Raw genomic sequence first — 15,913 nt, forward strand, 5'->3', positions numbered from 1 at the left:
ATACTTTGGCACACTGTATCAGCCGAAGTGCTGGCGTGACCTAGTTTATTCGACGGAATGGAAATTTTTACTGAATGCAGTGATGATTGAAAACGCATAAGATTATTCGATCTTCTTCGAGGCTCTGCGAGAGATTGAAAGAACCTAAACATATGGGATAATACTCTGACTAATACAAAACAGAGAAGGCTCTACCTGTTTAGCAACGTTTAATTAAAAAATATACAAGTCTGAATCTGTGGACGAAGTAAACTCTCGAACTGTTGAGTGAAATCTCAGCAGTTCTGCTTCTCTATGCCTCCTGTTTCTCACTTTTTGGAATTGATACTTTTGTTTTCTACTAATATCTCTATAAATACAAGACGATATGAGGATACGTTTGTCACGTATACCTTTATCTGAAGACACGAGCAGAAAATCTGTCGCCGTGGAATTTCTATTTCCCACGATTAATACTTTTGCTTTTATTTTGCGCTCCGAATGACAGGCGTGGCCGTTACGAAGACAAAGGGAAAAATGGTCCTGAGGATGTTACGAGTCGGAAATGCGCACAAATACTCGACGAAGTACAGATATTGAATTAAGAATGGTTGCTTCGTCCCCTGGCTAGGGGAGATGCGCCCGATCGAGGCCGTCGGTGAAATGGAAAACTCATCGTCGGCTTACGTTCCGTTAAGCTGTCGTAATCAACTTTGCCGAGGGTCCCGCGGTAGTTTCTATTTTAATATGCCGTACACGTGCAGATCGACGTGCTACGAGACCGAGAAAAAGCGTCTTATTAATATTTATTCGAACGAGAAACGAAGGTCTCCGCAAGACCGGTCTCCGCTTTCGTTTCTCAATTTTTCATCACCCAGGGTGAATCCTCGCAAAAACACGATAGTAGGAAATGCTTCTTATCGAGTTACATTTCCTTCGCAAAATTGATTCCTGGCACTTTTTATTATCTAGAAGTGTACACGTTTATAAAACGCGAGATGACATCTTTCGTATTGGGTGGAGAAGTTCGTTCTGTGATTTTCTGAAATGGTAAACCATTTATTTATAAACGAAAGCCATACTTTTAACACATTCTTGTTTATGCAAAAATTGTGAAAATCTTTTTGTCTTATGCACTACATATTTACAACATTGATATTTCGAAACATATTTTGTAATTATTATCATCCCCCTAACGATAGAAATTTGCGATGCCCAGCTTCAGAATTTTGTTATTTTTGTCAGTACTCGATATTACAGCACCAATAGTTGTAAAATAAAATGCCATCAAATAAAATTTCTTGGCTAATTAATTAATTTTTTTAACGTGATACCAATGCCACAATTAATTTCACTTGAACTTAATATTTTTTGAAATTGAATACCTGGCCAACTAACAAGAAACTGAACACCTCGTTTTCCTCAACCTAATTTCACCTCAAGAGTTATCTACTCGTTTTTACTCATGAGTCGCATCAGAAATTCTAGTTGCTCGAATAACGTTTAGGAGTGGAGCTAACGTGGATAAAAGTCCTTCGATAGTTTTCGGTTCGTCTATCCTCGTTGCAATCTATACCAAAAGTCGCTTCCAGTCGTTCGTCGTCTGAAGAAACTTCCATCGTTGTTGTACTTCGCTATAATAGTCATTTTTCGCGATGCGACCTGCACCGCGTCTTATTGCCACGCCAATAGCATTAGACAAAGTGGCAGCAAGAAACAGAAGGGAGGAAAATGGGAAGAAGCGAAGGGCAACGACGCGAACAGCGACGATAACAATATGGTGACAAACGCAGCGTGGAAAATCACGCGTTCACATGTGTATCGGTGATATCATCGACGAGATCTTACTGGGTCATAGAACGCCGTTCCTCGAATCGCTTCGCTCTAATGCAGCTGACGCTTTTAGCGAGGGAGCGACGTCGTTTAAGAATTTTTGACAAGATGTAAAATACGATGAACGAGATGTCCCTGTCCAGTTAACGGAGGATCGATATTCTTACTTAGAAACTCGGTGTATTTCGAAAATATCTGTTAAGATTTTCTTTCAGGTACATTTAGGAGCATTTAAGTCGTTCGAGTTACGTTGACTGGAACTCATTAAGGAGAACTCTTTAATTTTGCGTCTGCTTAATTAGGCGAGGGCATTTCGTTAGAGGTAATTACGCTGAAAGTTATTTTAGCTACGCGTTGGTAATTTGAAAATACAGGCGTTTGTATGAAAGAAGGATCTTTCAAAATAATTAATTTCGGAGTAAATCCGATACCTAAATTATTGACAAGGCATTACTCGTTACCTTTCGAGAAATTATAAACTCAGAGTTATTTTCTACCATGCCATTTTTTGACATCCTCCTGTCTTTATTATTTTCTCGATAGTTGTAATCATTTATGCACTGCTTAGCTTAAATACAAGGCTTGAATTAAGCGATTGATTCGGCCGGTTGATCGTCCCGAATTTTTCCTTCGGCGCATGGACGATCGAGAGATCACGAGGATGTCCCGCTGTTTGACGTTAATTGCTTCGGGAAGCGTGACCCGGAGTGACGCGTCGCGCGAATCATGCAGTCGGTTTCATTTTACGTGGAATATTACCTGCAAAATGAACCGTGACCTCGCGGGGTTTCCCGCCGCGTATCGCGTCATTCTGAATGTCATGCATGATAACACGCCTCCCTCGGCACGGCACTTCTGCTTTTACGAACGCGTTCGCCTCATTAATCTTCGCCCCATTATCTTGATCCTGCTCTGAGATCAGGCTATTACCGTCTTGCAGAACTCTGCAACTACGTTCGATTATCAACCCTTTGCGCTCCGAATTTTCTGATTTCAGTACATTCTTGCCAAGCCTCGCTCGACATAGGATCGCAAAGGATTAATCGTACAAATTAGTTCTATGGCTTTATTTGTAACTTATTATAGCTTAACACATTCGCGACCGCTGACGTGAATTCGCGTCGCTTCAAATTCTCTTCCTGGTCGTCTCTTATTTACCTTACAAGGAAGTATACAAATTATGAAAATCTTTATATGCTACATATTTACAACATTGACATTTCGAACCATATTTTGTAATCTTTATATTCGTATTTTCAGCTTCAGAATTTTATTATTTTCATCAGTACTCGATATTAGAAATGTAAAACATCTGCCCGTCGCAAATGTGTTAATTAAAAATATTTCAGAATAACCAACTTTTCTCTACCGTCGCCAATTTATTGATCGAGAGAATGAAAACGAATTAGAGTGTCGCGAATGTAAACCCAAGCAGAGCTCACCCCCGATGCTGTAATTGATTTTTTTAATCACCTAGTCACGGAGAAACATTGAAAACGAATCACGTGCAACCAGACACGCCCACGAAGCAGTCGCTTTCGAAGAGGGGAATCAGCCTCCGTGCAACCCCGTAATACTCTGACTAAATCCCATCCTTCGCGCAGCATGCGCAAGCTGAAAATGGCACTGACGAATGGTCTTAGTACCTTCTGAGAACTCTTTGCGGCGAACTCGAGTTTAAAACCAAGCTAGGGAAGGAAACATTTTCGTCGGAGCTGAAAGTCTCAAAGAGTCGAAAATATGTCTCGAGTCTTCCATCCATTGCCGCAGTTTATTGTGACTCGAAGCTTCGCGACGCTTGGATTCACCTCAATTCCGAAGAGCCATCCGTAATATTTTCTATGCTAACATTTGTCTTTTACAGCCAGTGCGCGAGTTCGAACGCCAACGTTCGAAACACTCCTTCAACGGATAAATACTTTCGCGAGCAACTACATTACGAAGTAATTCAGATCAAAGACTGTGGGCAAACTCGCTGTACCGTACATCCGACACCTCTGCCAGGTGGTAGTAACAGGTGCGGAGGAGTATTCGAGTCGATTCAAACTCTGTTCGGGAAGATGTTCGTCCATTAATCGACTGCGATTCTGAAGGGTTGGGAAGCGTTTCCTTCGACCAGTTTCAAGGCGAGCTTCGTGATTCTTTCGCGGGCAAAGTACTTGATATAAATTGTTGAAATTTGGTAGGCTTATTTATACATGCATATACAAGATTCTTTGAAATTTTCAGCTGCCCTAATTAATTTGTTTACATGTTACGTACATTATTCTACTAGGTTAGGTCTGAGCAATATAAAATTTGTTTAAACAAGAACATAAAAGAGAAATTTATTTTTTAACCTAGAAAAAGGACTACCCCTTTAATTTTGACATACTTTCCTCTGCGTAACTCCCTGGTTACGGGATGCACGAAGTCTGAAAGGGCGATTGGAATATATCCGAAATTCCTGTCTCGTTAGTCGGTAACGGAAGATTGTTGTATCGAGGAGGGCAAGAGGTTGTCGCAAAAACGTCGCTGTCGCCGATGAATTTTAAAGCATATCGATGGAGGTCCCCCTATATAAGATGTTCCTCGAAGGTATCCGTAGGCTCCCAATAACCGGAAATCATGGGAACGTGCACGAGAAGCCTGCGGAATTCCAAATGCGACCGTATCGAGCCGATCGAAATTTACAAACTCATTCCTAAAGATTGCCTGCCTTTTTTCTTTGACCCTATTCACGGAGCACAAAAGATATTTGAATAAAGTCCACGCGAAAGTCCAAGTAAAACCTTAAACGCGTCTAATGGAATATAATCGAAGAGGGAACTTTTACGGGTATGAGCGGACGAAGGGTTCAATTACTTCGCGAGCGAGTTTTCCGGTCGTTATTCCAATGACAACTTACAATTGGATGTGCCTCTACTTTACGACACTCGATGGTCGAGGTACCACTTTCTTCTACTATCATCTTAAGAGTCTCGTAATTAAGAGAACCCAGTGAAAATTAGGTCCCCGGAACTTTGGACTAGACGCTTCGAGTTGGAGTTCCTTTGCGTTGCTCAATTCCATCATGGTGTTCGATATCGTGTATAAGCAAGCCTGAGCTCTTAGTATGCATATGCGTCGTTTCTTGAGGAATTGCGTTCAAACACTTTGTCCCTGCACGTTCCGGGAGCCTCCTATTCGATACCACGCGATAAACAATCAGTCTGTTTTCTTTCAGCCGAGTCTACGTGCTTGATCTCTTGGGCGGGGTCTTTGACGTTTGCGGACCGTGATTGAATATGTTCAATCATGCAGAAAAATATTTTAACAGATCGCATTTACAGGAAACATTTGTGTTTTTCAATTGTGTTCTGAATTGTATGGCTTCGAAATCTTATGAATACGTTTTAGAAAACAAACACACCTGCCATATTTACAGTCAGTCCCATAAGTGTTTGTACCCTCTATGTCTATCGAAGACATTTGTCTAAATTAAATGACAGGTTTGGTGTTTCCAAATAAATGTTTCATTATAAATATATACGTGCAAAGTTCATTCACGTATATATTTGTAATAAAAAATTTATCTGGAACCGTCGTGTTTATCATTTAATTTAGACAAATTTCTACAATATAAACGTAGATGGTACGAATACTTATAGAACTGGCTGTACATATTCTTTGCATTATATTACTCCTGTTTTCTCTGCCTTCCGCAAATAAATGGAACAGCTGAAGTGTCAAATTATGAAGTTCAGAAACGTGTTCAATTCCTTAGACAGTCCGCGAGTTTATCTCCATAACGCATTGTGTATTTCCATTTCACTTAATAAACCAGGAAGTTTTATCAGAATTAACCTTCCCGCCTATGGCACGAGCTATTATTCACCGTATACTTCGAAACACCATAACTCGGTATGCACTGGAAACTACCCCACCAACTACGGTCACCCGTGATAAATTCTGTCAGCGAAGTTTATCTTTAGCGCGAGTTGCGACGGCAGTTGTTTAGATACGAGACGAATCGGTCTCGAATGTCGTTCTTCCCCGTAACAATAGCACTCGTGATTGCCTACGACGACTTTTATTCCACTCCGAAAGTCCTTAACCGGGCAAAAGAATCAGCGATTCGCTGAGCACGCCGACGAGAGCGTCGTAAACCGTCGACATTATGCAGTCTGCGGAAGCAACGACCGAATGGCCGAACTTTCGCGGATATTTGCGTGCACACGCGTGCAGAGCCCGAAGAGATAGAACACGGGCGACAAGATCACGAGGGTAGTCCACCGCGGTGAACTAGTTCCGGGTGGTCGTTAAGCGTAACTTTGAAAGCTATCAATGTATCACTAGGAAACGCTCCGCGGAATCGTTTGTTTTCCCATGGATGTGCGTTCGACGTTAACGTACAAGGAAACTTTATGTCGACCATTGAACGGTTTGCATCACCCACTATGGATCAAATTTTTTTCTTCTGCTAACGACTCTCAAGGCATCTACTTTAATATTTCAGATTGATAGTGCTGTCAACCGTCGTCGATATTGTTATTGGTTATCAGAGACACTATATAATTAAGCCTTTCAGACCTGGTGTCTACAATTGAAAACACAAAATTAAAAAATTACCGACACTCTCGTTTAGTTACTCTTCGTCAAAAACTACAATATCAGGATTTTTTTTTTTATTTTTTCCATAATAATGATGGTCCAAGTTAACCCTAAAAATTAAATTCCATTAGTAGCTACGAGAAGAAACATTCAGGCCTAACGTATAGCTCGTCTTGTGGAAAAACTAAAATTATATGGTAAAATGTGGATATATTAGCACGAGACCTGAAAGTTACGCGAATCCATATAGGGTTAATCCCACTGGCGACGAAGCTGCCGAGACGATCGTTGTCAGGTTCGAATCACTTTTTAACAAATTTCTAACGCATAAACAATCTAGTAACACGTGTTTTACTTTCCTTTACGAACGTTAACCACCCTAAAACAGTCGGTTCTCGTTGGTGCAACAGCTGTCCGAGGTCTCTCGAGAATCGGAGCGGAGTTTTCATCGCACGGACTGTCAATTTCGAAGGCAATCGATACACGGACCAATAACAGCCCCGCGAGTTTCAACAGGAGGCATCTCATGAATTTCCGAGCTGGCCCTTTCAGACTCGGTTGGTATAGAGCCGACCTTCGACCTCATTAGTACCGCTTCCAGCCGTATTATCCTAGCTGGAACGTGGATGATGCGTACATTAAGGTGAACGAGGGGTCATCGAGCAGGTGTTGGCGATCGACGCTGGTCGATCTTTTGGTAGCGGACTGGATAGATACGATCAAAAAGATTCACGACTGATAAACGCGTATCGGAGCATGTTCATCGATTTCATCACCTCGGTTGCCAACGAAACCGCATTGCCTCTCCTTTTGAGGCCTTCAATTAGGTTTCAAAGGGACACTATAATTCGATGTACACGCCGCGCTGTCCTATTTTGCGTTTGCTTCCCTACGTCGTCCATCGGAGATTATTTGTCTTTCATCAATGACTTTGGCGCTCCTCTATCGAATTCAAGCTCTGCGACAGTTGAATTCGGGGATTCAAAATGGCTCTGTTCCCTCGACCATTATCCTAATTACTATCTATGTTGTATATGTATACTCCGGGATCTTTGGAGCGGTAGATAATTAATTTTCTGTTTCTGATACAAGGCGAGGCAACAACATTCCGAACCTCGAATATTTATTATTTATTGTCCTATAGGCAAACTTGACATGACCAAGTTGCACTGTCTTGAGGGGCATTTATAATAGTAGAATATAATTATTTTCAAAGTCATCTTTTTAATCAATTTTCTGGTCTTCGATGTTTTTTTAAATGGAATGGAATTTCCATCCTAAAAAGACAGCAGGCACGCAATCTACCAGTAGCTCGTCATTATAGAGTATATTCGTCGTCTGAAAAAGGAGGTATTCCAAGAATTCGTTAACCGTGAGTGGCGAGTCTGGTCCAGAGGCTCTTTGATTTCGATCGAGCAAATGTAACGAGTTCGTCGGACGGTGAAATTCATTGCCGCTTCGGGGCTGTTGCTATCGCGACGTCCTCCCTGCCGGATTAACCGCAAAATGGACACTCGTAGCTAATTCATTTTGGCTACAACTCGCCCTGTGACATCGATTCAATCGTTCTGCTGAACAACGTGGAGCGTCCTTTCTTACCTAAAACAAACGCGATTGGAATCGCCGCGCGCCGGGTCGGTTTTTACCAGTCGAACGAATTTCGAGCAGAGTGAAAAACTTGTTCTGAACAAGGTGACGAATCAACACAATCCATTTCCTTTTCAACCCATGTAGGTGAGAAATTATCGTGGGCGGTTGTCGTTTTGAATATTGGACACATAAAAGAGGCACCTGTCAATGGTTCGGACAGCTCAATTAGCGGAGCAATCGATCAGTTGCGGTTTAGAGATCATCTCGGTGGCTGAAGGTTCAGACACCTAACGGAATGTCCAGTAGTCGCCGTCAAAGGGCCAGCAGATTAATCTCTATCTCGCAAGTCTCCTCAATTTTAATGTATATTAGCCGTAGAAATTAATTCTTTGGCTTCATATTGAATTATTTATAACTCACCATTGTGTTACATTAACACGTTCGCTGCCAAGCTGAAACTCGTGAAAATTTCACAAACTTAAAATCGTGTCACGAGTAATTTAACATTTCTCGTAGTATTTCATTTCTTAAGCCCGCCAAATTCACGAATCCTATCCAGATTTAATTTCATTAGGGTCTCACATTCGGAATTCTTTAGTTCGTAGTTCTTTGATGAAAAGTCCTGTCACCTATTTTTGAATGGCACGGCGTCCAACGTCTTAAAGTACCAACCTTCGTAATATTGAAACAATTGTGGTTGGATGACTGAACTCTCTTGGAACGTGTAACTCAGTGAAGATCAAAAGTTGTAAAGTTTTCCTTCATAAATAAATGGTGAGTTTACTTTGGAAAGGCACAGAATTAATACAACACCCGATACAACTATCCAAGCGAGAGTTAGATTTGTTCGGAACTAACTGCGATCATCTGAGTATATAAAAAAAAAAGATGTACAAAGATATTATCTAGACATTGAAAGCTTCTCACAGCAGGTGTTTCCATAAAATTTGTGTCATTTCGAGCAAAATTTTGTCTCTTCGAAAAACGCAAAGCTTCGATCTCCATGTATACATAATACATCAGCCATTACCTATCCCGTTTCGATCTATAAACTTTTATTGTTTCTACTCTACTCGGTTCTAACGCATAATGCCCTCGTTGTTTCCGCGTTCGAGCAGGTTTCCCGTAATCTTTTCAAAAGTTACGCCGATATCCACGATCGCTCGAGGCGCGCTCAACTTCTTATTTCCCCGAGCATTCCCGTAGAATCGTTCGGGAGATATTGGCCTATTGCAGTCGAACGGAGACAGCGATTGTTGCTGTATATCAAGATTTAAAACGGTTCTTTGGAAGCATTTCGTGAAAAATCGGGTCCCATTAAACCATTCACCGCCAGGCGAATTTAAAGCGCCTGGGTGGAAAAATATATAATTAATATGTTACAACAGCATCGTCTAAGTTATTATTTTCATAGTAAAAAGTGATATTGAGTATGCTTTTTACACTATATTAAATTATCATTCGTCCTTTCTAATAATTCGTAACTCAAACGGCAATAAAAATATTCGCTGATCAATTGTAATCAACCTAAACTTGTAGCGCAAACTATAAAATAAAAACTTGAGAAATGCGATGAAATGTACATTGTTTTTTTTTTTTTTTAAATTTCCTTTATAATATAAATTCAAATAAATAGTGAAAATTGTTCTTTCCTTCCCAGGAAAGTTATTATAAATATCAAAAGTCGTGAGTATACCAAGTGCTTTAACATTTCAATTTAAGATTTTTCAAAAAGTGGAGGTAATTAATTTGCGCAGTGAACGGCTCATATCCTGTCGGCAGTTTTGGCGCATACAACTACCTCGAGATATGTCGTAGTCGGCAGTGAACGAGTTAAAAGCACGACGGGAACGATGAATCCGATGATGAATGAATCGCTTCAATTTTATGAGACTCGCTGGCTAGGACAGCCCGCGTTGTTCGTTAATTAGCCTGCAACGAGCGAGCGGTTAATTGGGCAGAAGTTAAAACTCAAAAATACAATGAATCGCCCCCGGTAAATTAATTAAACAAGCCAGAACCATATCGGTCGTGTCGCAGGGGAACTAAATGAAATTAACCTCTGATAGAAATTAATGAACAAAAATTGATGCTCTTCGAGCGAGTGGATTCTCCTCGTAAACGCTCGTAAATCTTCTAAAATAGAAACCGACCAGTTAGCGTACGCGGATATAACAAATGTACAATCGCAATTACATAGGGCGTCGTCGTATTCAATTATCGTCCAACGTTTAACGCGCGAACACCAACGACCACGAAACTCCAGAGAGACACAATTTCATCGTAGAATCACTCTGTCGGTTGAAAGGTCACGGTATTAATGTCAATTCTACCCGGCAGCTCGCGTGGCTGATGCCGAAGTAGCGAAGTCATCCTTCTCGATTAATCATCGTATTCATACAGCGACGCGCCAGCTTGTCAATCCTCGGGTCACGGTTAATCACGAAGTTAATAAAGAGCTCGTCTCTACGCGAACGATCGGGCACGAGATTAACATGTAACAGGTTTTCGAACCGGTTCGACTAATTCGACGTCGTATGTAATTGAACTGACTGTAAGAAGCTCTTTACGAGACTCTTCCGTTCCGTTATTTGAGCCGTTCGTTGCACAAATCGATTAACACCATTAAAACAAAATGTTGAGAAATGCGATACCCTTGTTAACCCTTTGCTACCCTATGTCGAGTGAGATGCGACAGAATTGTACTGGAATCAGATAATCTGAACTGCAAAGGATTAAATAGTAATCTTAGGCGCTCGAATGACTGTCAAATTGTTTCTGTATCGCGCGAGACACGAAAACGAGCGAAGACACGACAAGAGAAAAACAGAAAGGCAATGCGATCCAACAGTGAACATTTTTTTTTTTTCTTATTATGCAAACGATTAATAAACTACACATTTCACACATCTAACCAGTCCTATCACTTTCATTTCCATATTTCCATCTCCAACGAACAAACAAGTCGCTCTGACAGACGTTGATAATAGACGGAAAAGCTCGCTACGTTTCCAACGCACCAAGAGCATCCTGTTCCCGTGTTTTCCCGGATGCTCTTCTCACAAAAGGCACAGACGACCTGTACACGGAATATTTAACGACGAATCACTCGTATTTGCTTTTACTTGGGACGCGTGCAATCCGAAATAACGCGCGACCGATGGCGATCCGATGAAACGCGTCGCTGTACGTAGCGATATCGTTTATTTAAACATCGAAATTGGAAATCCGCGAACGAGCACAGGAGGACAGGCTTTATCGTTCGGAAAACGTCTGCTCGCGAGGCGTACCCGATCACCACCGATCGGAGGGAAAAAAAGGGAATCTCTCGCAGCGATGGCCGAGCGGAATTATCGCGGGCGAGGGACGAACGGCGAAAAAGCATCAGAAATGTTTCCAGCGATATCGACTACAACTGACAGAGTTGTGAACGATTGTTCAAGGGGGTTGGTTGTTATCGTCGAACCAGCTCGTCCTACGTGTTACACGACTGATAACAAAAAAGCGTTTGTCGCTTCGGGCACGCTGTAGTTTATTTTTGATCGTGTCCGCTCGCGCGTGATCCTGTACGATGGAATTATGGAGACTTATACACGGTCGGACGATCTGGAAAGGAACGCGATTTTACGAATGTTTTTTAGTAGAACTATTGATTTGCTCGACGAATTTGTTTAGGATGATCAAGAGTACAAAATGGAACGACCACCGAAATTTTAAGATTGAAAATCTATTACTTTTATCGCTTTGAATACAACGATAGTTTTTTTTTTTTAAGGAGAAGTTGCTTTTTTAGGTTTCAAAAATTGATTTCTAAATCTTCTTTTTTTATTTATTGAAAATGTGTGATTTCATTTGAAATGTTACACAGACTTTTAACTGTTTGCAATCGGGATCTTTTTTTCTGGTATCTATCAGCAACTCGAGATGCTTTCTTAGCATTCTATTGCCACGAATGCTAAGCTTAGATTGACTTCGAAGATGAGATCTCTAATTTTGAGATTTGAGAATCAGGTTACCTTTGTCTTACCGACAATCATTTTATTGTCACTTCGAGTTTCAAAGAAATTAAACCTAAACAAATATTATTGCTGGTAGGGTACTTTGGGAATGATTTTCCCAAGAATATAAGTGCTGCAGCACGTTGACGATGAAGATATGATATAAACGTGATGGAAATTTCGCGAACGTCAAAGAAAAAAACAATGCAGCGAGGATACTTCTAATCTTGTTAATTCTAAACCCATTACGAACTAATAACTATTCGTGTCACCGAATGTTTATCGCAATAAGGTAATTTAATGGATCCGTATATTCAGGTGATCGATGTAATTGCAAAGCGTGCATTAAAAAGGACCACTCGTCGATACGCAGTGTAATTAGCATCATCGCGATTAATCCATTGGGCTGATCGTAGTTGGGAACAATGCTGACACGATAATTTGTTTAACGTGTTATTTAATCCCGATAATCGGATGCGTGGCTTGCGCGTTACATACAAGTTATTCGTGTACAAATTCCCGGCGAGCCCAGGCGGAATGTTCCAGCTCAGCTGAATAATAATGAATCCGAGAACGGGATCGCGAACGCAAAAATAGCCGTGCAATTTGCAAACAGTCCTGGCCAGCGCACGCACCTGCGAATTATTCAACTCGAACTCGAGCGATCGATGCTCATCGATCGAGCCGATAGGTTCTCGCGTTTCACCATCGCCACGCATGGTTTTACGACCACGGCTCGTTAACACGTTGATTTTTAAGAAAATTCCCGTCAGGTCACACGCGCTGCTTAGAAGCGCTAGTATTGTGGTATATAAATGCATTAATGATACAATCCTGTAGTAAATAAAAATTAAGTGAATTTTAAATAAATTTTCAGTAATTACTTAAAAGAATGTAAATTTCTTAGTTTTATATCATATCAAGACAATTGTTTAAGAGTATATAACAATGATAATAACTATGTATTAGGTAGTAGAAAATGTGCCCTTTAAATTGAATTTTGATAGAATCGAATCGGACAATTCCACGCTGAACTATGACAGCTCAAAGTTTCCTATTTTATAGACAATTATACATACAGCCATGTGTCCTTGCAAGGCCGTTCCAATTCCGAGAAATACTAGTAAACATTGTAGTATTTCCTGGAAGGAACACCCCTCTAAATTCCGTGACATAATAGTAAATATTGTAGTATTTCCTGGTTGGAAAATCCTTCAAAGTTCTTTGAAAAAGAAACATTTATATACATTTTTCATGACGATCGATTTTGATGAAATTTGGTATACAGAGGTTTTTGAGGTCGCTGATTCCAAATCTGAACTCAGAATTTAGAAATTCTAAATGGCGGTTAACCTACGCCTTCCCCAGTCAAAAGGTTAAATTCGCCGTTGCTCTGACGTGTCAGAAACCAATACGAGGTTTTAAAGTTCGACAGATATGAATCCCTTTGAAAATTGAACAGTACGAATAGCCCGAAGGAAGAGTCAAATTTCAATTTTCCCGAGCGCGTCGCCTCCAAGTTAATTGAACGTCTAGAAAATAATACATGGAACCCACTGTCGCGAGGGAACGTTGCCGAGGCAATCGAGAAGTTAAACAACAGCGGAGAATAGAAGTTGACGAGTCGACTGATTGAAAACACGGAACGATGCCTTTAATCTCCGTCGCGCGGAAAATACGGCCGGTTTGGCATTGTAATTAAGAAAGTCTTCGTCCGACATATTAATTAAGTTGGGAAAAACGCTAGGCGACAGGCAGAAAGGCGTGTGCTAATCATGCCGGAGGACGATCCAGAAGAGTCGAAGCTTCGCGCACCATACGGAAATAAGCTTTACTGCGAATCGATATGTCTGCGACGATATCTGAACTCCCCTTTGCATGCAATTGCTCGATTTTTTCGCTTGGGGCTCCCTCGATGATAAGATCATTTTCTCTTCGCGTTCGAGGCACTGAATTTCCGACGAGTTCGCTTCTAACGCGTCTCGGCGATTACGTGACTCGTAGCTCGAACGATTAATCGAACGAAAGCAAACGCTGTCGTTTTCGGAATCGAAACGTTTATCCGTGGCGAGCAGCGGTAAATGCCAGGAGTCGCGCGCCCTTTCAATGCCTATTTGCGCAAAGAAAGATTAAACTTCATACCCCTGTAACCAGGGAGAACGTGCCCGCGCAAATACTAACCGATTTCGATGGATTCCTCGTTGAGCAACCGATGCGATGTTTATTTAAAAGTCGCCAAACCGTTCAGCTGCGCTGTTTCACAACGCGGTAATTTTGCGGTTTGATTAGTTCCGTTAGACGAGCGCCGAGCGGAATTCAGATTGCGTCGAATCCGCGTTAAGCCCATGCTGAATCCACCCTACGCGGTCCGACGCGACTAAGCTTGTTACAGCGAGCTTAGGCGCGCTACAATAGGACTATTCCAGGCGGAGATCGTGCTAAATTTATACTGGTCTTCGATTACACGGCTTGTCACGGTCTTCGAAGGACTCTGTTGCTCAGTTTCTAAACCACCAGTTAACGGTTACTCTAAGTAACTCAATTTCTTCGAATCAGTCTCTTGTCGGTCCCAACAACATCGGTTAATGCTTGGTAGTCGGATATCTCTGCTTCCTTCTGTCAGTCGAGGAATTTCCTTTTACTTGCTGGAACCTTGGAAAAAATGGGCCGATGAGGCACGATTATGAACGAATTTTAAGCGAATTTTAAGCATTTATGACGCAAACTAATACGGGAAGGAAAAACAAATTTAATAAATAAACGTACAGTAACACACCATTGCTTATAAATTCGTATTTCTTCCATACGCTTTGCATATACTTTTTATACCCACGCCCAGTGCACAAAACCCGCAGGCTCATTATAATGAACTGGTATATAATTTCTCTCAGTCGAAAAAACACGGTTTCAAATGAGGCGGCGAAAATATTCGTTAAACCGAGTGCGCGTTTATTATTCCTCTAAAAGAGAAGTTTCGCTTGTGTCCTGAAAATTAATTTGCGTTGTTGTTCGATAACATGAGATTAAATTTTGAAATGCTCTCTACTCGTTTTTTTTTTTAACTCTGACAATCCGACGCGAGTGCCTTAAACTTCTTCTACAATCACTCAAGTATTAATAATTCTTTCACTGCAATATTTGTGGACAATTATTAAAATACTGAATTAATTTTATTGATAGGTTAGCATACGCCTCTTCCATCCAACTACTAAGATATCTTAACCCATTCACTGCTAGGCAAATTTAGAGCGTTTTGCCTTGAACGCCAAGATTTAATACAAATGTGTAATCTAGGTTATTATTTTGATAATAACAAGTGATATTAAATTTATTGTTTTAAAAAGAAAATGTACGATCTTCTTTTGCAATAATTCGTAACTGAAAAGGCTACATATATTTATATAAATAAACATAAATTTATCTCTTGAGTAATTGCAATCAATTTGAATTAGGAGACATCTCGTGAAGGGGTTAACCACATCCCCAAAAACTTGTTTTGCCTTCGTGGAAATATTCTCCCAGCGAATACCTCGTGAAACATCGACTCCGTTTCCCAGAAAGAATCATCGAAAACCGCTTTCCGATGTTCCCACCTGCTATTAGGAAGGCAATGCGTCGTTTCCCTTCATCGATAGCTCTCCGCGAAATACAATTTACCTGAGAATCCCGGAGAACCATCCGCAACGTTTCGCCTACCCCAGGAATAGGGCAGCGTTCTCAATTAATATTGGCTTCCCTCGAAAGACGATACGTCTCCGTGACATTGTTAGACGACGATCGGCCGACGCCGATACACGCGACGTGGATTCCCTCGGCGCGTTTTCTGGCCGCGGTTTTCCGCGCAGGAAATGTGTCTCGTATTTCTCGAAGTTGTTTCATCCCGCCCCGTCGTGTTCCGACCGCCAGCAAATCGTCCCTTAACCGAGATTCGTCGTTCCGCC

General features: G+C 41.2%; 2 protein-coding genes across 4 annotated transcripts in view; one reads left to right on the plus strand and one right to left on the minus strand.

Moving 5' to 3' along the window:
• Positions 1-15,913, minus strand: part of LOC128892137 (uncharacterized) — a 258,224-nt gene that overhangs the window by 149,150 nt on the left and 93,161 nt on the right. The window contains exon 3 of one of the 3 annotated variants that reach the window (XR_008461012.1): positions 13,417-14,624. The exons of the other annotated variants lie outside the window; for them this stretch is intronic. The gene's annotated coding sequence lies outside the window, so the exon portion shown is untranslated. Of the gene's footprint in view, positions 1-13,416; positions 14,625-15,913 lie in introns of those variants that run through there. 3 annotated transcript variants of the gene reach the window in all.
• LOC128892112 (somatostatin receptor type 2-like) overlaps positions 1-15,913 on the plus strand; it is an 81,571-nt gene that overhangs the window by 43,558 nt on the left and 22,100 nt on the right. The gene's annotated exons all lie outside the window — the stretch shown is intronic.

This window comes from Hylaeus anthracinus, unplaced genomic scaffold (assembly GCF_026225885.1).
Source record: "Hylaeus anthracinus isolate JK02 unplaced genomic scaffold, UHH_iyHylAnth1.0_haploid 12002, whole genome shotgun sequence".
Lineage (NCBI taxonomy): Eukaryota > Metazoa > Arthropoda > Insecta > Hymenoptera > Colletidae > Hylaeus > Hylaeus anthracinus.